Source organism: Somniosus microcephalus, chromosome 8 (assembly GCF_052327205.1).
Source record: "Somniosus microcephalus isolate GS21.2 chromosome 8, FLI_Smic_1.0, whole genome shotgun sequence".
Classification (NCBI taxonomy): domain Eukaryota; kingdom Metazoa; phylum Chordata; class Chondrichthyes; order Squaliformes; family Somniosidae; genus Somniosus; species Somniosus microcephalus.
The window spans coordinates 167,966,854-167,988,596 of NC_140994.1; positions in this window are offsets into that span (position 1 = coordinate 167,966,854).

Below are 21,743 nucleotides of genomic sequence, written 5' to 3' on the forward strand. Positions count from 1 at the left end.
TCCGAAACTAGGGTCCTAAATCTAAACAAAGGAAACTATGAAGGTATGAGGAGTGAGTTGGCTATGATAGATTGGGGAGCTTCATTAAAAGGCATGACAGTGGATAGGCAATGGCTAACATTTAAGGAACAAACGCATGAATTGCAACAGTTATACATTCCTTTCTGGCGCAAAAACACAAAAGGAAAAGTGGCCCAACCATGGCTAACAAAAGAAATTAAGAATAGTATTAGATCCAAAGGGGAGTCCTGTAAAGTTGCCAGAAAAAGTAGCAAGCCTGAGGATTGGGAACAGTTTAGAATTCAGCAAAAAAGAACCAAGAGATTGATTAGGAGGGGAAAAATAGAGTATGAGAGTAAACTTGCAAGGAACATAAAAGTGGACTGTAAAAGCTCCTACAAGTATGTAAAAAGAAAAAGATTAGTGAAGCCAAATGTAGGTCCCTTACAGTCAGAAACGGGTTAACTTATAATGGGGAACAAGGAAATGACAGTGCAATTAAACAAATACTTTGTTTCTGTCTTCACGGTAGAGGAAACAAATAACTTCCCAGAAATGCTAAGGAACCAAGGGTGTCCTTGTACAACAGTCACTGAAAGCAAACATACAGGTGCAGCAAGCAGTTAGGAAGGCAAATGGTATGTTGGCCTTCATTGCAAGAGGATTTGAGTACAGGAGCAAGGATGCCTTACTACAGTTATACAGGGCCTTGGTGAGGCCACACTTGGAGTACTGTGTGCAGTTTTGGTCTCCTTACCTAAGAAAGGATATAGTTACAATAGAGGGAGTGCAGCGAAGGTTCACCAGACTGATTCCTGGTATGGCAGGACTGTTGTATGAGGAGAGATTGGGTCGACTAGGCCTTTATTCACTAAGGTTTAGAAGAATGAGAGGGGATCTCATTGAAACGTATAAAATTCTGACAGGGCTAAACAGACTGGATGCAGGGAGGATGTTTCCCCTGGCTGGGGGGCCTAGAATGAAGGGTCATAGTCTCAGGATATGGGGTAGGACATTTAGGACTGAGATGAGGAGAAATTTCTTCACTCAGAGGGTGGTGAACCTGTGGAACTCTCTACCCCAGAAGGCTGTGGAGGCCAAGTCGCTGAATATATTTAAGAAGGAGATAGATAGATTTCTAGACGGAAAAGGCATCAAGGAGCGAGCGCGGGAATATGGTATTGAGATAGAGAATCAGCCATGATCGTATTGAATGGCGGAGCAGGCTTGAAGGGCCGAATGGTCTACTCCTGCTCCTATTTTTCTATGTTTCTATGTTTCACATGCAGACATGCACTGCAGAATCACATACTACAATATCTTGCAATGTAAAGTTCTGCTTCAAGAAATATCTTACTGCCAGTATTCTAAAATATGTTCTTCAGCTCCTCTTGGTACCCAAGAGGATAAGGCGATTAAGCCCAATATATAAATTAGCAATATATAATTTACAGCACCATGGCCTAGAAATTCAGTTGTTTGCGCCACCCACTAGCGCCTTAGGAGGAGGAGAAGTGGGGTGCTAAGCGGCTAGCGCCCGGGCGCAGCGCGATCTGCGCCTGTCGCGAACTTCAGTTAAGATTTAGCGGCGGCGCAAAACCTTTGCGCGCGCTCAGCTGCGCGCGCAGATCCTGACGTCATTTCATGGTGCAACGCCCTTTGTGCGCCCCAAACCGGAAATTCAGTGGCGCCGGCCTATTGTGCGCCTGGCGCCCCTAGCGACTGGTAGAGGGGAACGGTTCCCAGTCGCTGTGGGCCGCGGGGGGCGCTAATTCAAGGGCACTCCTCCTGCAGTATAAATGGCAGCCATTTTGCACCACTCCTTCTTTGTGAGAGATGGATCTTTGGAGAGAGACAAAGGTAGAGAGCTTTCTGGTTTGGCTCAACACTCGGACAGGTACTTTTGGCTTCAGGCCACAGCTTTGCACTTGTCTTTAACTTCAGAGTCATAGCATTGATTGGAAACATATAATGGGGGCTGCAATGGGTGGAAACGTTGGGCTTCTCCATTGCATTCAAAGGGCTCAGAGACGCCGTGAGAGAGTGCCAGTCATGGCCAGATGGAGAAGGGGCAACAGGCGTCGGCAAAGGAGGCCTTACCCACCCAGGGTATACCGCCAGCAGTTCTCATATCTGAACATGTCTGAGGAGCAGTGTGTTCGGAGGTTGCGATTCAGAAGGGCGGTGGTCACTGAGATCTGCCACCTGCTTCGCGGAGATCTGCAGCCACAGCTCAGGAGCAGGACGTCTCTGTCGGTGGCAGTGAAGGTGACGGTGGCTCTCAACTTCTATGCCACCGGCTCCTTCCAATCCGCTACTGGGGACATTTCCAACATCTCCCAGTTTGCGGTACATTGCTGCATCCGCCAGGTGACCAATGCCCTTTTCAGAAGGAGACGTCAGTTCATCTCCTTCCCCATGACCGTTGACAAGCAGCAACAGCATGCAATGGGCTTTGCAGCATTAGCAGGCTTCCCCATGGTGCAGGGCGCCATTGACTGCACGCATGTGGCTTTGCGGGCACCTCTAGAGAATGCCGAGGATTACCGCAACCGGAAGGGCTACCATTCGCTCAACGTGCAGTTGGTGTGTGACCACCGGCAGCTCATCCTAGCTGTCAATGCCCGCTTTCCAGGCAGCAGCCACGATGCCTTCATCCTGCGCCAGACTTCTGTGGCAGACATGTTCGAGGCCCAGCCTCACCCACGAGGATGGCTTCTCGGGGACAAAGGCTATCCTTTGTGCACCTGGCTGATGACCCCGCTCCGTGCGCCCAGCACCCCTGCTGAAGAGGGATACAATGACAGCCATCAAGCAACCAGGAACATCAGTGAGCAAACAATCGGCGTGCTGAAGCAACGGTTCCGCTGTCTGGATCGTTCCGGGGGAGCCTTACAGTACTCGCCTGAGCGAGTCTCCCATTTCATTGTCGTGTGCTGCATGCTGCACAACCTGGCTATCCGCAGGACTCAGCCACTGCCAGCAGACATTGGAGGACCACCAGAGGAGGAGGAGGAGGAGGAGGAGGAGGACCAGCACAGGAGGGAGGCAGAAAGTGCAAGGGCCGCCCGTTGGCGGCTTATTGCAAGTCAGTTCCAGGCCCCCTCTCAGGGAATGGCTTGTGCCAATGGCAGAAGATGAATGTAGCCGCTCCACAAGCCCTCAGCCGAGCAGGGCAACCAGGACTTCCAAAAGAAAGCATGGACAATGCGATTTAAGAAAATTTTTTACTATGCTACCTCTGTGCCCTTCCCACATGACAAACTAATGGAGAGAAACCCCCCCCAAAAACACAAATACACCAGTCTCGGCCTTTACAAGTAAAACAAATATACCAGTCTCGGCCTTTAAATATGAAACAAATATACCAGTCTCGGCCTTTACAAGTAAAACAAATATACCAGTCTCGGCCTTTAAATATGAAACAAATATACCAGTCTCGGCCTTTAAATATGAAACAAATACACCAGTCTCGGCCTTTAAATATGAAACAATACACCAGTCTCGGCCTTTAAATATGAAACAAATACACCAGTCTCGGCTTTTATAAGTAAAACAAAACATTTGGCCACACCTTCTACTTTTTCCCCAGCGAGGGTGATCCGTTTCGCTTCCGTGACTGGCCCCTACCCGCCCTGCAGCTCCTCCTCAATGGGGCCCCAGTGGCTGCAGCAAGGCTGTGGGAAGGCTGCTGAGGGTCAGATGGTGAGATGGCAGATGCCCTTGGGGGTCGGCCTGGACCAGCTCTGGGCCTGGAGGGGCCGGCTGCTGACTGCTCCAACTCTGCTTGGGCGGCAGCAGTCTATCCAACAGCTGGTGGCAGCTGCAATGGAGGAGTGACACTGTTGGCTGCAGGAATGCTGCCAACCTGACAGATCACAGGCACTCCCTGGTTGGCTGATACATTGGCACGCGCATGGGCTAGCACTGCAGCATGCGCAGCAATCTGCTGAGGCACAGACTGCTGGGCTGCTGCGGCACAGCGAGTGCCCCGGCGATGCTTGGCCAATCCAGCGAGTGTGGCAGCAGTTAGTGCCCGTGTGGCCCTGGTCTGTGTCTGCATGACAGCAGCCAGTGAATGCACGGCACGACTGAGCACTTGGCTAGAAGCCGCCTGTGAAGCAGCGAAGTCCTGCTGACTCCTAGCCTGTGCTGCCGCGATGTCCTGCAGACTCCTGGCCTGTGCTGCACTGAATTGTTGCAGACTCCTGGCCTGTGCTGCATTGAACTGTTCCAGACTCCTGGCCTGTGCTGCACTGAATTGTTGCAGACTCCTGGCCTGTGCTGCCCCGAATTCCTGCACACTCCTTGCCAGTGACTCTATGGAGTCAGGCATCCTTGCCACTGCAGCCATGAGCTCAGTGTGCCTGCGCTCAGCCTGGGCACCCATTTCCGCTAGGAGCCGCACCTCCTCTGCGCTCACCGTAGCAGGACTGGAGGTCGCATTCACCCTCCGGGGAGAAGGCCGCCAAGCTTCCCCACCCCTCCCGCGTTGCTGCAGCCCGCTGGTCCCTGAAGCTTCACTATCCTCCGACCCTTCCCCACTGCTCCCCCCCAGGGAAGACGTGTCACCATCATGGCCATGGGCTGCCTCGGCTGAGGGTGTCCCTGATGGGCTGGCTTCCTCTTCCTCCTCCTCTATGTCTGACTCGGACAGAGTGCCAGCTTGAGGGGCCGCCTCCTCACCTGGCGAGTCACCATCTGAAAGCAGGGAGGCACAAGAGTTGCTTTAGAGTGAGGACAGGGCAGCAGCGAGGGAGGCATGAGTGCTGCTGTGCACTGCATTGGTTCGATAGTGGCAAAGGATGCTGGTGTGAGGCGCAAGTGGAAAGGGAGAGGTCAAAAAGGTGATGACCTTACCATTGGTGCCCAGAACAGGGTCAGCATCTCCAGTGGCGACGGGGCCACTCAGCCGGCCTGCCATGATCCGCTCCACTCGCTGCTCGAGGTCGCTCAGCTGTTTCAGGTCAGGACGGCCTCCCCCGGTCTGTTGCTGCTGTCTTCTGTTATGTGCCAGCTTGGCCTGCAAGAGAAAGGACCGCCTCTTAGTACAGTGTCAAGCCCTGATCTTGCCCGCACTGCCTCCCATGTTCGATTAGCCCTGACAGTGTCAAGCCCTGATCTTGCCCGCACTGCCTCCCATGTTCGAATAGCTCTGACAGTGTCAAGCCCTGATCTTGCCCGCACTGCCTCCCATTTTCGAATAACCCTGACAGTGTCAAGCCCTGATCTTGCCCGCACTGCCTCCCATGGTCGAATAGCCCCGACAGTGTCTAAAGTCCTGATCTTGCCCGCACTGCCTCCCATGGTCGAATAGCCCTGACAGTGTCTAAAGTCCTGATTGCGCAAGTGCTTTTCATGACAGTCCCATAACTGCTGGATGAGGGCTGGCCATTAGGGCTTTCAGACCTGTTTGGCCATAAAGTGAGGTGCACATGCTGGGATGAGGAGGATACTGGAAAGGGTACTCACCCTGACAACCCGAGTGAGGTCGTTGAATTTTTTCCGGCACTGGGTTGGTGTCCTGCCAACCACGCTGTTGGACGTGACCCGGTTTGCCACATCCCTCCATGCTTTCCGATATTCGGCGGGCAGCGGCCTCCTACCACCCTCAGGGAAGAGGATATGGCGCCTGCGGTCCACTGCGCCAACCAGCAGCCTCAGGTCACCCTCGCCGAAGCGCTGTGCTCTCTCCCTGGCCTTCTCCATTCTCCTGGGCGTGGAGCTGTTCCAGAAGCAGTGTTCAGGCCTTGCCTTAGGGCTGCAGTGTGCAGGGCGTGGCAGCCAAGCAATTCCACCCTCCCCCTTTAAGTGCTGACCGGCGCCTGACTGTCTGCCCTCAATGAGCAACTCGCCGCACCTGCGCTGCGCCCGTCTTCAGTGTTTGCGCCCCGGATCGCCGGCTTAGCGCCTAATGATAGTCGTGCATCGCCTGCTTTAGCGCAGCAGCAATCTCTTGGGGCGATGCAACTGAATATCGGCGAAGGTGGCGCTAAGTTGCGTCGGGCGCAAATGGTGGCGAACGCCATGCTGTAGCGCCCCAAACGTGGCTATACTGAATTTCTAGGCCCATTCCTATAATGCCAAGTACGATCACAGATATATAGATGGCTTACAGGCGGTGCAACATAGGTTCACTAGATTGATCCCTGGGATGAGAGGGTTGTCCTAGGAGGAGTGACTGAGGATTGGGCCTATACTCTCTGGAGTTTAGAAACATGCGAGGTGATCTCATTGAAACATATAAGATTCTGAGGGGGATTGACAGGGTAGATGATGAACGGTTGTGTCCACTGGCTGGAGCGTCTAGAATTAGGGGACATAGACTCAGGATAAGGGGTCGGCCCTTTAAGACTGAGATGAGGAGGAATTTCTTCACTCAGAGGTTTGTGAATCTTAGGAATTCTCTACCCTAAAGGGCTGTGGATGCTGATTCGTTGAGTATATTCAAGGCTGCGATAGATAGATTTTTGGGCTCGTGGGGAATCAAGGGATATGGGGATCGGGTGGTAAATTGGAGTTGAGGTTGAAGATCAGCCATGATCTTATTGTATGGTTGAGCAGCACTAGCACTATAGGACTGCATTAGCGGATGTTCTGTGCACCATATGCTGAGCAGGTCTCAGAGCCCCTTAACGTGGAGTACCAGCACTCAATATACAGCAATGTTATGGGGGCTAAACATAATGGCCCAGAAATTCGTGTCGGGGGCTTCCCATGGGTGCAAGCCCCCGACCTACACTTACCTAGCGCGCCGGCAGTTGAAGCCTGGGCCTGCGTGGATTTCCTGTCTGTGGCCCGGTTCAGTTCCCGGCGCGCTGTGCTTGCGTGACCCAGCGGCATACTTAGTGCGATGCGTCGGCTGGGATCACGTGAGCACTGGGCAACCAATCGGAGGATGCAAAAGTTCATTCATGAGTTTGACAGTAAGAACTGTCAAACTCATGAAAACTCCGGGCGCCCAAAACAGTACTTAAACTTGAAATAAAATTTAAAAAAACATCACACTATTTAAATGAACTATAAATAACTTAAAATAACTATTTTAAACAATAATTTAAATTTTTGAAAAAAATAATTTTATAAAAAATCGGGGCTAAAAATACACTTACCTTACTGTAAAGTCTTTAAAAATAATAAACCTGTGGAAAAAAAATTCTAATTTTAATTAATAGACCACTTACCTTTTAAAATTAAGTCCTTACGTCTGCTTTTTTAAAGTGTAAAAAGTGGAGGCCTTCACGCACGGGCAAACCTGGAAAAAAAAAGGAAGTTCAATGCGCAGGCGCAGACTCCTGCACGCATGCGTTCGACCTCTGAACCCCTTGGTTCAGAGGATCGGAAATGCCGGTTTCCCGCGCATGCGCTGTGCATGCAGAAAACCAGCAATTCTATCGGTCCCACGCGTGAGTACACGATGCTTACTCGCGCGTTGGGACACTAATTTCTGGGCCCATATTATTGGCCGCATTAAATGCAAACTCTACCTACTGTTTAGTGTTCACAGTGCTGTTTGTTCTCTATGGTAATTTCATCATTATACTGTACTGCATGCAACCTATTTCATGAATATTATTTTAGCTAGGGCTTAAATTCCTTTTCAACACATTCATTGCAAAAGTAGATTTTTGTACAAGTGGTGAATCTGGTGAGAAAGCACTATCAGATTATTTGAAAAAAAACAAAAATTGCTGGAAACACAGCAGATCAGGTAGCATCTATGGAGAGTTAATGAGTCATAATTTGCTGTGGCAGGGCATCTAACAGCGGCTGCCGTTAGTAAGACTTGCGCTTGCACGTTTAGGTTTTAAATTTTTTGCGTGGCAACTTGCTGAAAGTGTGAGCTAATAATGATGCAGTGAGGGAAACAGGGCTTCTGGGGCAACTGTGTACCTCTTTAGACAATCAGGTTGAAGGATTTTGAAACTAAATGTGCCTGGTCTGAAAAGGAAGAGTAAATTACAGTGGGTAAATGCAATGTCAAATCAAGTACAGAAAGAGAAACAAAGGGAGGGAAAGAAAGATTAGATTAAGAGAGAGAGAAAAAGAGACAGAAAGGAAAAGTAAAACATTTTTAAAAGTTCTTAAACGTTATAGTTTAAAAATCTCCAACAACAATTAAAACCTGAAGGAATAAGACTCCACACTTGTAATAGTTAATTTTCAGTGACAGAGAGGTTGTTGGGCAGTAATTAACACTTATCACGTTGGTAAATAGGTACTTAGACTGAAATGAATAAGACTTAACTTTCTGTGGTGAGCTTAGTTCTTATCTACCGTGCAAATACAGCAACTTCATGTTATTCAAAGCATTTCAATGGTGAGCAAGGCAGCGAGATGCAGTTTTCATGAAGCTAATGGCAGAGTGGCATAACTCAGACAGCTACTTTTGGATATTTGAGTTTAACTGTGTATCTGTCCCTCGCTTGAAGTTGCTGTACCATTTGCGCATAAATAATTGCGAGCAACATTAGCCTCACCATTATTTTGACAGCAAATTATGGCCCACTGTTTCGGGTGTGTAGACCCTTTGTCAAAACTGGAACACATCACCAATGAACAGCATTTAGAAAGGAACAGGGCAAGAAGAAGGAGGAGGCAAAAAACAAACACACAAATAGGAAAAGAAATAGAATGACCTGTAAAGTGCTTAAGTGGAAGACAGGAGATGGTTAAATAGCAAAAGTGATTAGCATAAGACAATAGGAAGCATAATGAGGCAAATCAAAGAAATAAGAGACGTATACAAGACACACAAAGTGTGTGGATAGCTAAAGGTGTGGGAATATGACATTTCTAGAAATATACATGCACATCAAAATAATTTGACAAAAATGTGATGCAGAAATTGCTACCAGTGAGAAGGAAAAAGACCTAAGCAATTACAATGCTTTATGGATGCACCAGAATTTTCTCTGCAGGCGTTCAGCCATTTTCTACTCCAATGGTGTACTCCACAGCTTTGACATTTATATTTAAGTGACATTAACTGTTGAAGAAGCATTAAAGAATGGATAGTCACGATTGGACTCTGTTCCTGTTAACACAATGGCCTAGAAATTTGGTGGGCTGCGCCACCAGTTAGCGCCTAAAGAGGGCACTCAGTGGCTTTAGCGCCACTGGCCACGCCCCCCGCGAAATTTAGCAGGCGCTAATGGCGGCGTTAGCCTGTAGCGCTGCACCGCCACCGATGATGTCATCGGTGTGCGCAGCACCCCGCTACCGCCCCGAACGCGACATTGGGTCGCGCCCCCCCTGTAGCGCCAGTCGCAAATCGTGACCGGTTCAGGGGGGCCTACCTGTGGCGGTAGTGGCGCAAATTAAAGGGGAGGTGCGGGGCTGCCATTTTTTTCAGTGGCCGCCTGCCAGCACCTCCTCGCGCCGCCCTCCCCGGCCTCCTGACCCCCGCCCCCCCCCCTGGCAGTGCCAGCTGTGTCCCGAGAGCCCGGCACTCCTTGGTGCCAGGCTCTTTTGCTGGCACTCGCGATCGGAGATCGCGCTGGTGCAGGCCCCTCCCCTTTAAGAAGGGGAGGGAGGCCTGCAGTACCGCAGCGCGCCGTGCCGCAGCGCGCTGCGATATTCAGTTTCAGCGCCCCAAGATGGACACGGGGTGCCTCGAGCAGCGCCCCGCTTCCGTTTGGGGCGCTCAAACTGAATATCCTGCTGGCGCTCCCGGCTCCTTCCGGGGCGGGACTTCCGGCGCCCAGGTGAGCTTAGCACCCCAAATGGGGCGCCACCGAATTTTTAGGCCAATGTTTTTATAGCAATAGCAAGTCACAAAATAAAGTGCCTTCATCTATTCATTTGTAATTTGGGCATGGTGAAGCAAATAATTTGCTGAAAAATATTCACCCCCAAGTGTGCTGTTATCCCATGTGCCAATGCAAATGTTCAAATGATTCAATTTTTTTCCATGTGATCTATCCTTCTTATACAGTAGGAAGATTTTTAGATTACATTCATTCCTCTTCAATTGTAAATGTGACACGATAATTCTAGTATAAAGCTGTTGAGTTTCAAATGATGCAGATTCCATCACTTCCACCAAGATTGTTCACATTGGTTGTCTATAGACAGATTATCTGGTCATTATCACATTGCTGTTTGTGGGAGCTTGCTGTGCGCAATTGGCTGTCACGTTTCCTACATTACAACAGTTACCGCACTTCAAAAGTACTTCATTGGCTGTAAAGTGCTTTTGGACATCATGAAGTCATGAAAGGCGCTATATAAATGCAAGTCTTTCTTTTTTACTTTTTGTCAAAGGATGTAGAAATAATTCATTCCAATGATCACGAATGCACTGCTTGAAAGGGTAGCAGAAGCAGATTCAATGGCAACTTTCAAAAGGGAACTGGATATATACTTAAAAAGGAAACATTTGCATGGCTATGGGGAAAGAGCAGTGGGTGGGACTAATTAGATAGCTCTTTCAACGAGCTGGCGCAGGCACGATGGGCCAATGGCTTCTTTCTGGGTTGTATGATTCTATGATTCTATGATTCATTTAACCCATGGTAACACCATCCCATATGCCAATTCTGTCACAAATCATGTCCTATCAAAATGTTGATCTATACACATATTGACCAGCAATATGAGTCTGGCCCCTTGTATACCAACCAAATTACATAGAATTTTACAGCACAGAAACAGGTCATTCAGCCGAACAGGTCTATGCTGGTGTTTATGTGCCACATGAGCCTCCTCCCACCTTACTTCATCTCTCACTTCCCCTTGAATGCATCTATGTGATTCACCTCAACCACTACATGTGGTAGCGAGTTCCACATTCTCTGAGTAAAGAATAATACTTGGCATACACATTGGTAACTACTATAGAGGAACAGATACGTACTTCAGCATGACAAACATATACATGTCCACTTAAATGTGGCTGTGCTGAAGGTTACAAAAGGTAAATGGAATACCTAAAAAATACTGACTGGATATGTACTGAATCTTCCAAGAGTCAGGCCATGGACTTCCAACCAGGTATTACAACAATATAAGCGATACATGCGTGGATGTGGGACTGAATATTGAGCTGGAGCATGTGAAATAAAGTCACTCTGTTCTTAAAACCCTATGGTACAGAATTGGTTCTTTAAGAATCTTCTGAATCTAGCAATATTACTGGATTGCTTCAAAGATTTAATTTTTCAGCACTTTGTGAACCAGTTTAACAAATTGGATACTGCCTCTTAATTTTTTTTCAATCTGAATAGCATTAGCTACTTTAGACCCAATGTAGATTATATGGTGGAGTAAGGCATGCTGTAAAATGGAAAAAGAGGGCAGTGCAATACAGTGAAAACAGGCAAAAATCAGTGAAAAATGATCATAAACCGATCTCAACAATGACAAAATGGTAAGTACCAATAAACACAAGTAAATATTCCTACTGAAGGCCATAACTGATGGCGGACCCATCTGCATAACACACACATTAATGTTTTGCTCATGTGTTATAGAGTACATTATCAATTGTGGAAAATTCTGCATCACAATAGTAGCCATTGTCTGACGAATATTCAGGGCAATGTTATCTTCTTTTTAATTGGTCCCCATAACCTTTTTGCTATAAGTGTACTTAGTCACTTCCTCAGATGTAGAAACTACCAGTCAAATAATGTAATCTAACATAAGCCATCTATATGGCACACTGCTAAATTTTCAGATGGCCCTACAAAATATGGCATCTGTCCAGTTGCATGTCCACTGTTACTTAATAATCATTTTTAAATTACTAATTGCAGATTAGTTCTGGTTTTTGAGATGCCAAACTTCTCTCTCGACTGTACATCAATTACTGAACTGGCCTTTTGTGAAAATGACAAAGATTTGTTTTTCTATATTGCGTGACATTTTTGCATTTGAGTAACCTTTTTGAAAAGAACTGGACTTGTTACATAAAAGCGGATGGTCCAGGAAATGATTTTCTAAAATAATAGGTTCCATCAGTCACCTTTTCTCTTTACAATAGAAAATACTGCGGAGGCTGGAAATCTGAAATAACAACAGAAAATGCTGGAAACACTCAGCGGGCCAGGCAGCATCAAGGAGAGAGAAACAGAGTCAACGGGCTGGATTTTCATTGAGGAGTCGGGTAGGAGGCGGGACTACAGCTTTCGGGGTTGTGGTCCCGCCTCCATCGAGTTCTAGCCAAGCCACGCGATTTTGACTTGATTGACCTTGTTGAGCCCACCCAGCAGGCTCAGCAGGCCAATTAAGGGCCACCCAGCAACAAGTGACGTCACAGATTGATATGATCTTTTGACAGATGAAATATCAGCATTTCACAGCTGTTTGAAGCTGTCAAACACTGATTTAAACCGAGCTCCGAGAGCGGGAGAGGAGGACCTGCGAGAGGAGAGGCGGGAGAGGCTGATTTAAACTGTGCTCCGAGAGCAGGAGAGGCGGACCTGCGAGAGGAGAGAGAGAAGTAAAAAGTAATCGAAGTGTGACGTCACCAGAAAGCAGGTAAGTGATTGGTTGGTGAGTATTTCTCTCTTTCTCGCTTTTTTCCAAACTTAAATTTTGTGGTTTATAGTTTTTAAGGTCTCTGTTGTGTAGCGGGTACTGCTGGTAAACAAGGGCCCTTGAGTATATCATTTAATTATAGTGTAATTGGTGGGATTGATTTGATTTAATTTAATTTGAATTAATTATTGGGTAAGTCATGGCAGTACAGCTCGGCGCCATGGTATGCTCCTCCTGCACTATGTTGGAAATCAGGGACACTTCCTGTGTCCCTGATGACCATGTGTGCGGGAAGTGAATCCAGCTGCAGCTACTGGTAGACCGCATTGCAGTGCTGGAGCTGCGAATGGATACGTACTGGAGCATTCGCAATGCTGAGGACGTCGTGGATAGCACGTTTAATGAGTTGGTCACACCGCAGGTAAAGGCTGCACAGGCAGGAAGGGAATGGGTGACCGCCAGGCAGAGTAGTAGGCACAGGCAGGTAGTGCAGGGGTCCCCTGTGTAGATCACCCTCTCAAACAGATATACCGCTTTGGATATTGTTGGGGAGGATGGCTTATTGGGGGAAGGCAGCAGCAGCCAACTTCCTGACACCATGGGTGGTTCTGCTGCACAGGATGGGAGGAAAAAGAGGGGTAGAGCTATTGTAATAGAGGATTCTATTGTAAGGGGAATAGATAGGCATTTCTGCAGCGGCAAACGAGACTCCAGGATGGTATGTTGCCTCCCTCGTGCAAGGGTCAAGGATGTCTCAGAGCGGCTGCAGAGCATTTTGGAAGGGGAGGGTGAACAGCCAGTTGTTGTGGTGCATATAGGTACCAACGATATAGGTAAAAAACAGGATGAGGTCCTAAAAGCTGAATATAGGGAGTTAGGAGGTAAATTAAAAAATAGGACCTCAAAGGTAGTAATCTCAGGATTGCTACCAGTGCCACGTGCTAGTCCGAGTAGAAATAGAAGGATATTTCATATGAATAGATGGCTAGAGGAATGGTGCAAGAGGGAGGGATTCAAAATCCTGGGACATTGGAACCAGTTCTGGGGGAGGTGGGACCAGTACAAACTGGACGGTTTGCACCTGGCAGGTCCGAGACTGATGTCCTAGGGGGAGTGTTTGCTAGTGCTCTGGGGGAGGGTTTAAACTAAATTGGCAGGGGTTTGGGAACCTGAGCAGGGAGACAGAGGAAAGGAAAACAAGGATCGAAGCAAAAGACAGGAAGGAGAAAAGCAAAGGTGGCAGTCAGAGAAATCAAGGGTTTAAATCAAACATGGCCACAGTAAATAATAATTCTAAAAGGTCTAAGAGTGTTAAAAAAACAAGTCTGAAGGCTTTGTACCTTAATGGGAGGAGCATTCGTAATAAGGTGGATTAATTAGCTGCGTAAATAGAGGTAAACGGATATGATATGATTGGGATTACGGAAACATGGCTCCAGGGTGACCAGGGCTGCGAACACAACATCCAGGGGTATTCAATATTCAGGAAAGGCAGGCAAAAAGGAAAAGGAGGTGGGTAGCATTGCTGGTTAAAGAGGGGATTAACACAATTGTAAGGAAGGATATTAGCTCTGATGATGTGGAAACTGTATGGGTAGAACTGAGAAATACCAAGGGGCAGAAATCGTTAGTGGGAGTGGTATACAGACCCACAAACAGTAATGCGAAGGTTGGGGATGGCATTAAACGGGAAATTAGGGAGGCGTGCAATAAGGGCACAGCAGTTATCATGGGTGATTTTAATTTACATATAGATTGGGCTAACCAAATTAGTAACAATACTGTGGAGGAGGAATTCCTGGAGTGTATACGGGATGGTTTCCTGGACCAATATGTCGCGGAACCAACTAGAAACCAGGCCATCTTAGCGTGGGCATTATGTAACGAGAAAGGATTAATTAGCAATCTTGATGTGCGAGGCCCCTTGGGGCGGAGCGATCATAATATGATAGAATTCTTCATATAGATGGAGAATGAAGTGGTTGGCTCAGAGACTAGGGTCCTGAATTTAAATAAAGGAAACTACAATGGTATGAGGCGCGAGTTGTGTAGGATTGATTGGGGAATGTTACTCAAAGGGATGACGGTGGATAGGCAATGGCAAACATTCAAAGATCGCATGGATGAACTACAGAATTTGTTCATCCCTGTTTGGCATAAAAGTAAAACAAAAAAGGTGACTCAACCGTGGCTAACATGGGAAATTAGGGATAGCATAAGATCCAAGGAGAGGACATATAAATTGGCCAGAAAAAGCAGTAAACCTGAGGATTGGGAGCAGTTTAGGATTCAGCAAAGGAGGACAAAGAGATTAATTAAGAGGGGGAACATAGAGTATGAGAGTAAGCTTGCAGGGAACAAAAAAACTGACTGTAAAGGCTTTTACAGATATGTGAAGAAAAAAAGATTGGTGAAGTCAAGTGTAGGTCCCTTGCAGTCAGAGTCAGGGGAATTTATAATGGGGAACAAACAAATGGCAGACTAATTAAATACATACTTTGGTTCTGTCTTCACAAAGGAGGACACAAATAACCTCCCAGAGATGTCGGGGAACATAGGGTCTAATGAGAGGGAGGAACTGAATGAAATCAGTATTTGGAGGGAAATGGTGTTAGGGAAGTTGACGGGATTGAAGGCCGATAAATCCCTAGGGCCTGATAATCTACATCCTAGGGTATTAAGGAAGTGGCCCTAGAAATAGTAGATGCATTGCTGGTCATCTTCCAAAATTCTATAGACTCTGGAACAGTTCCCATGTATTGGAGGGTAGCTAATGTTACCACACTGTTCAAAAAAGGTGGTAGAGAGAAAACAGGGAATTATAGACCGGTAAGGCTGTCTTCGATAGTGGGGAAAATGCTAGAGTCCATTATAAAAGTTGTAATAGCAGAGCACTTGGAAAACAGTGACAGGATCGGACAAAGTCAGTTATCCGTGGAGAGAAATTTGAGTTGAAGTTTCGGGCCGAAACCCTTTTTCAAAACTGGAAGGGAAATAGAATAGATCGAGGGCAGGGCTGCGATCGGACAAAAGGTTTTGAAAAAGGGTTTCGACCCGAAACGTCAACTCAAATTTCTCTCCACGGATGTTGCCTGACCTGCTGAGTTTTTCCAGCATTTTCTGTTGTTATTTCGGATTTCCAACATCTGCAGTATTTTGCTATCGGACAAAGTCAACATGGATTTACAAAAGGTAAATCGTGCTTGACTAATCTACTGGAATTTTTTGAGGATGTAACTGGTAAAATAGATAAGGGAGAACCAGTGGATGTGGTGTATTTGGACTTTCAGAAGGCTTTTGATAAGGTCCCGCATAAGAGATTAGCGTGTAAAGTTAAGGCACATGGGTTTGGGGGCAAGGTACTGACTTGGATAGAGAACTGGTGGCAGACAGGGAGCAAAGAGTTGGAATAAACGAGTCTTTTTCCGAGTGGCAGGTAGTGACTAGTGGGGTACCGCAGGGATCGGTCCTAGGACCCCAGCTATTCACAATATATATTAATGATCTAGACGAGGGAACTAGATGTAATATCTTCAAGTTTGCAGACAACACAAAGCTGGGTGGGCGTGTGTGCTGTGAGGAGGATGCTGAGAAACTCGCGTATGATTTGGACAAGTTGAGTGATTGGGCAGATGCATGGCAGATGCAGTATAATGTGGATAAATGCGAGGTTATCCACTTTGGTGGCAAAAACAGGAAGGCAGATTATTATCTGAATGGCAATAGATTGGGAGAAGGGGAAGTGCAACGAGACCTGGGCGTCCTTGTGCACCAGTCGCTGAGGGTAAGCATGCAGGTGCAGCAGGTGGTTAAGAAGGCAAATGGCATGTTGGCCTTCGTAGCGAGAGGATTTGAGTACAGGATCAAGGATGTCTTGCTGCAGTTATACAGGGTCTTGGTGAGACCACATCTTGAGTATTGTGTGCAGTTTTGGTCGCCTTATCTGAGGAAGGATGTTCTTGCCATGGAAGGAGTTCAACGAAGATTCACCAGGCTGATACCTGGGATGGCAGGAAGGACGTATGAGGAGAGATTGGGTCGATTGGGCTTGTACTCGCTGGAGTTTAGAAGAATGAGAGGGGATCTCATTGAAACTTATAAAATTCTAACAGGACTAGACAGACTAGATGTAGGAAGGATGTTCCCGATGGCGGGGGAGTCCAGAACCAGGGGTCACAGTCTAAAGATAAGGGGTAAGCCATTTAGGACAGAGATGAGGAGGAATTTCTTCACCCAGAGAGTGGTGAACCTGTGGAATTCTCTACCACAGAAGGCAGTTGAAGCCAATTCATTAAATATATTCAAGAAGAAGTTAGATATATTTCTTAAGGCTAAAGGGATCAAGGGATATGGGGAGAAGGCAGGGACAGGGTACTGAGTTTGGGTGATCAGCCATGATCTCATTGAATGGTGGAGCAGGCTCGAGGGGCCGAGTGGCCTACTCCTGCTCCTATCTTCTATGTTTCTATGTAATCTGTATTCCAGGTTAATTCCTTCCTCTTAGGCTGATTTAGAGATCTCCCCGGAACAGAAAGCTGAATGCTGCAATTTTTGACAGCTCGCAGCCATTCTGCTTTCTGTGCCCGTGAGATGAGGGACTCCCGAGACCTGAAGGAAGGAAGGCTGTAAATGTAAGTAAATGTATGTAAAACTTCTTTAAACACTTTACACACACCAATCACACTTACCTTTGCACTCACGCACACATCACTCACCTGAACACCGGACATCTCGACCCCTTCAAGCCCTTCATCCCAACGGTCCGCCTCCTCTAACTTGGCGTGGTTTGGAGCTGTTGGGAATCCTACACTTCAACATAAAAAATAGGGATTAGGCTAAAAACTGCCTGTTAACTATCTGTTAACAGGCAGTTAATTGGCACTAATCCCCTTCCCGCCTTGGGGAGGCGGGTCCCAGCTCAGGTCGGGTATCCGCCTCCTTTGAAACTGGCATGGAGGTGGGTTGGGTGCAGGATGGGTTCGTGCCTCTCGATTTCGGGATTTTCACCCCCCACACGCTTCCAATTCCGCCTCCACGGTCCAATGAAAATCCTGCCCAACGTTTCCGGTTATTACTTTTAGTGCCCCAAAAAGGTAATGCCCCCATGCCATAAATTGAATGGTAGTGCCCCAAGCAGGAGGTGGGGCGCTGCTGGACGCACTCCCCCTCACTCTTGGGATGCTAACATTAAATATCGCGGCACTACGTGCAGCAGCGCCATGCATATTGCAGGCTTGACTCGCTGTTAGCTAAGCCTACAGCTTCCCTCTGTGCCTCTTTTGGCATCCTCCGAAGGACCCACCATGGCACGCATCGCTGTCTCCTCACAAGTAGCAACACCAACTGTCCAATCCTACTCTCTCGTCGACCTTTCCATGCAGTCTGCCTGCGGGGGGCTAATCTTGCCAATCTACTCCCCATCCAACTCACCCCTCCAAGCGCTGACCCTGTGGACTCTGGCAGTGGATCAGCCATCACCAACCCTCTCCGCATCTCCCTACAGAATGTCTGTTCATTGCGAACAAGGCCCTTGCCATCCATGAGCTTAAGAACATAAGAATTAGGAGCAGTGTTAGGCCATATGGCCCCTCGAGCCTGCTCCACGATTCAATAATATCATGACTGATCATCGACCTCAACTCCACTTTCCCGCCTGACCTCCATATCCCTCGATTCCCCTAGAGTCCAAAAATCTATCTATCTCATCCTTGAATATACTCAAAGACTCAGCATTCACAGCCCTCTGGGGCAGAGAATTCCAAAGATTCACAACCCTCTGAGTGAAGAAATCCCTCCTCAGCTCAGTCTTAAATGTCCGACACCTTATCCTGAGACTATGCCCCCCAGCCAGGGGAAACAACCTCTCAGCATCTACCCTGTCAATACACCTCAGAATCTTGTATGTTTCAATGAGATCACTTCTCATTCTTCTAAACTCTAGAGAGTATTGGGCCAATCTACACAATCTCTCATCATAGGACAGCCCTCTCATCCCAGGAATCAATCTAGTGAACCTTCGTTGCACCGCCTCCAAGGCAAGTATATCCTTCCTTAGAGAAGGAGGCCAAAACTGTGCACAGTACTCCAGGTGTGGTCTCACCAAGGCCCTGTACAATTGTAGCAAGACTTCCTTACTCTTATCCTCCAACACCCTTACAATAAAGGCTTATTGTGGATGACTGCATTGACATCATGGCTCTGATGGAAACTTGGCTGAGGGGTGATGACACCTGTAAGGGGTTTCTCTTGCTTGCTCTGGTCTCCTGCCAGGCTTCTTGCAATAATTACCCGTGAGTGGTGTAAGATTCGCAATTTTCAGCAAAAATCACGCAAGAAAACTGGATAAAATAAGACTGTTTATTGACCAAAGTAAGCTTGCACAGAAAAACCTTTGATAAAAGGGCATACAAAATGGCCGCCAGGCCCCGTGATCAGTTTATGAACCATTTTATTTCTGTTACTGCAAGCCAGACAGGCTTGTGGATTGAAGACAGTGAGCCCACGAAAGCCAGTCTCTGGGAACCGAAACTCAGAGCAACAGCATACATATTCAATGGATTATAAGTACAGGATGGGGCCCATCAAGATATGGGCGGACAATGTAAAAACACTTATACCCATTTATCGTACAAAGGAAAAACCGTTTAGCAGCCATCAAGGAAAATGTCCGGACCGATCAATATGCGAACCGAGCCACGGTGACAATGCAAAAGACATTGAAAGACATTATCGGCCAGGAAGGCCAGTTTAAGTTATCACCGGCTCCGTTACAAGACAAAGCGCCCCTGCAGAGATTTTTGCCCGCCAAAATTAATACAAAGACAGGACTATGATTTGGCGGGAGATAAGACTGTCCCAAAAGAGTATAACTATGGATTGAAAGTCCATCTAAGTTACTTCGGACTTCGGGTTACTTGAACAACTTCTTCTTCAATGCCACGGCTTCTTGTTGGGCGACTTCAGGCTTCCATTTCTTCAAGAACTTTCTTCTACGAGGAACGAACGAAGGGCGGACGGTGCCCGGATCGGCGCCTCTTCCACTTCGGCAGATCGATGAAAACGTTTTCGTCTTTTTAAAGACGGACGGTTTCGGTAAAAAGACAACGTGGTCGGTGTTCAGCCAAACAAGGCTCGGCCACGACGAGAAGACGACGAGGGTGGCCCGGGTACTGGGGTCGGGAGATCATCGACGACCCAGGCCGACGGAGAAGAAACCCTCTGGAGGACTGGCGATCTAGGCCACAAGATTCTCCCATGTGCATAGCCTGCATCTGGGTCTGCTCCATGAACCCAAATCGACTTAGTAGATCTCAACCTTAACGAGCGCTCATCGAGGCTGGGTCCACCCCACCGCCTCGAGGGAGGAGAGAATATCGACTGCGCCAGAAGTTTCCAAATCCAGCGGTGCCAAAAAGGCTGCGAACCCCCTTTCTCGCGATTTCGAGAGTGGTGAGCATGATCCCAAGTTCCCCAGGTCGAAACTTAGTTTAGGTATAGGGGAGGGAGTTAAGGGAAATCATAATGTGTTTCCCCTTTTACGATGTGCCGTGTGTTCCCCATTTCCATAGAGTCAAGTTCATAAATTTGTGCATGATTGTAGTAACTTTAATCTGTGCCTATGACATGTATTTTGTAATGCTTCAAACTGTTTAAAAATAAAAGCATCCATTTCGTGCTATTCAACCTGGTCTATTGAGTTCTTTCTCTGCACTACTGTTCTCTGCACCTAAGTCCAAGGTCTAGAACCGTAGGGGGAGTGGGTCGAACCACTCAAGGGTAATTATTGCACGAAGCCTGGCAGGAGACCAGAAAGAGCAAGAGAAACCCCCTACAGTGGTTCGACCCACTCTCCCCTATGGTTCTAGACCTTGGACTTAGGTGCAGGGAGCTGTAGTGCAGAGAAAAACTCAATAGACCAGGTCGAATAGCACAAAATGGATGCCTTTATTGAACAGTTTGCAGCATTATAAAATACATGTCATATGCGCAGATTAAAGCAACTACAAGCATGCACACATCTATAAACTTAACTCTATAGAAATGGGAAAAACACGGCACATCGTGAAAGGGGTAACACATTACAATTACCCTTAACCCCCTCCCCTAAACCTAACTAAGTTTCGATTTGAGGGACTCGGGATTATGCTCACCACTTTAAGAATTGCGAAAAAGGCTTTGCAGCCTTTCGACACAGCTTTCCGTCGTCACGTGGGTTTGGAAGCTTCTGGCGCAGCTTGTTTTCCTCTTGGTTCTCCTGCGATGGAGGCAGCCGATACAGCCTTGGTGAGCACTCGCCACGGATGGATCCGTTACCGATGTGATGTTGAAGAACTGGATGCACACTTCGGGACCTGAGTGTCTTCTTCTCCGGCCTGGGTCGTCGATGATCTCCCGACAAAAGTACCCGGGCCTCCATCGTTGTCTTCCCGTTGTGGCCGGGCCTTGCCTGGCCGAGCTGGCTTCCAAGCCGAATTCCTCTCGTCGTCTTCTCGTCGTGGCCGGGCCTTGCCTGGCCGAACCTCCCAAAGTCGCGGAACACACGGCTGAACACCCCGCTGGACACCGTTTACCGAACCACGAACCGAACACGTTCCGAACCGAAGCGGGCTGATGGACTTTACTCAATCCACAGTTATACTTTTTTGGAACATTCTTATCTCCCGCCAAATCATAGTCCTGTCTTTGTAATAATTTTGGCGGGCAGAGCTTTCTGCAGGGGTGTTTTGTCTTCATAACGGGAGTCGGTGATAGCTTAACTGGCCTTCCTGGGCCGATAATGTCTTTGCTTTGTTACCGTAACTTGGTTTGTCTATTGATCGGTCTGGAGATTGCCCTGGATGGCTGTTAAACGGCTTCTCTTTGTACAGTGTAATGGGTTAAAGCGCTCGTTCGATTGTCCGCCCATTTCTTGATGGGTCTCATCCTGCCACCCAAATCTGTCCTGTACTTATAATCTAATCAATATGTATGCTCAGTTCCATGAGTTTCGGCTTCCCGAAACTGGTTTTCGCAGGCTTTTAATGCCCTCAATCCACAAGCCTGTCTGGCTTGCAGTAACAGAAATTCAAATGGTCCCAGAAGCTGGTCACGAGGTCTGGCGGCCATTTTGTGTGCCCTTTTATCAAAGGTTTCTCTGTATAAGCTTCTTTTGGTCAATAAAGCTGTTTTATTAACCCTATTTTCCTACGTGATGATTTAATGAAAATTTCGCGAATCTTACAGTCCTCCCTGTGATACTGATAGCTTGCTTAAAGTATCAA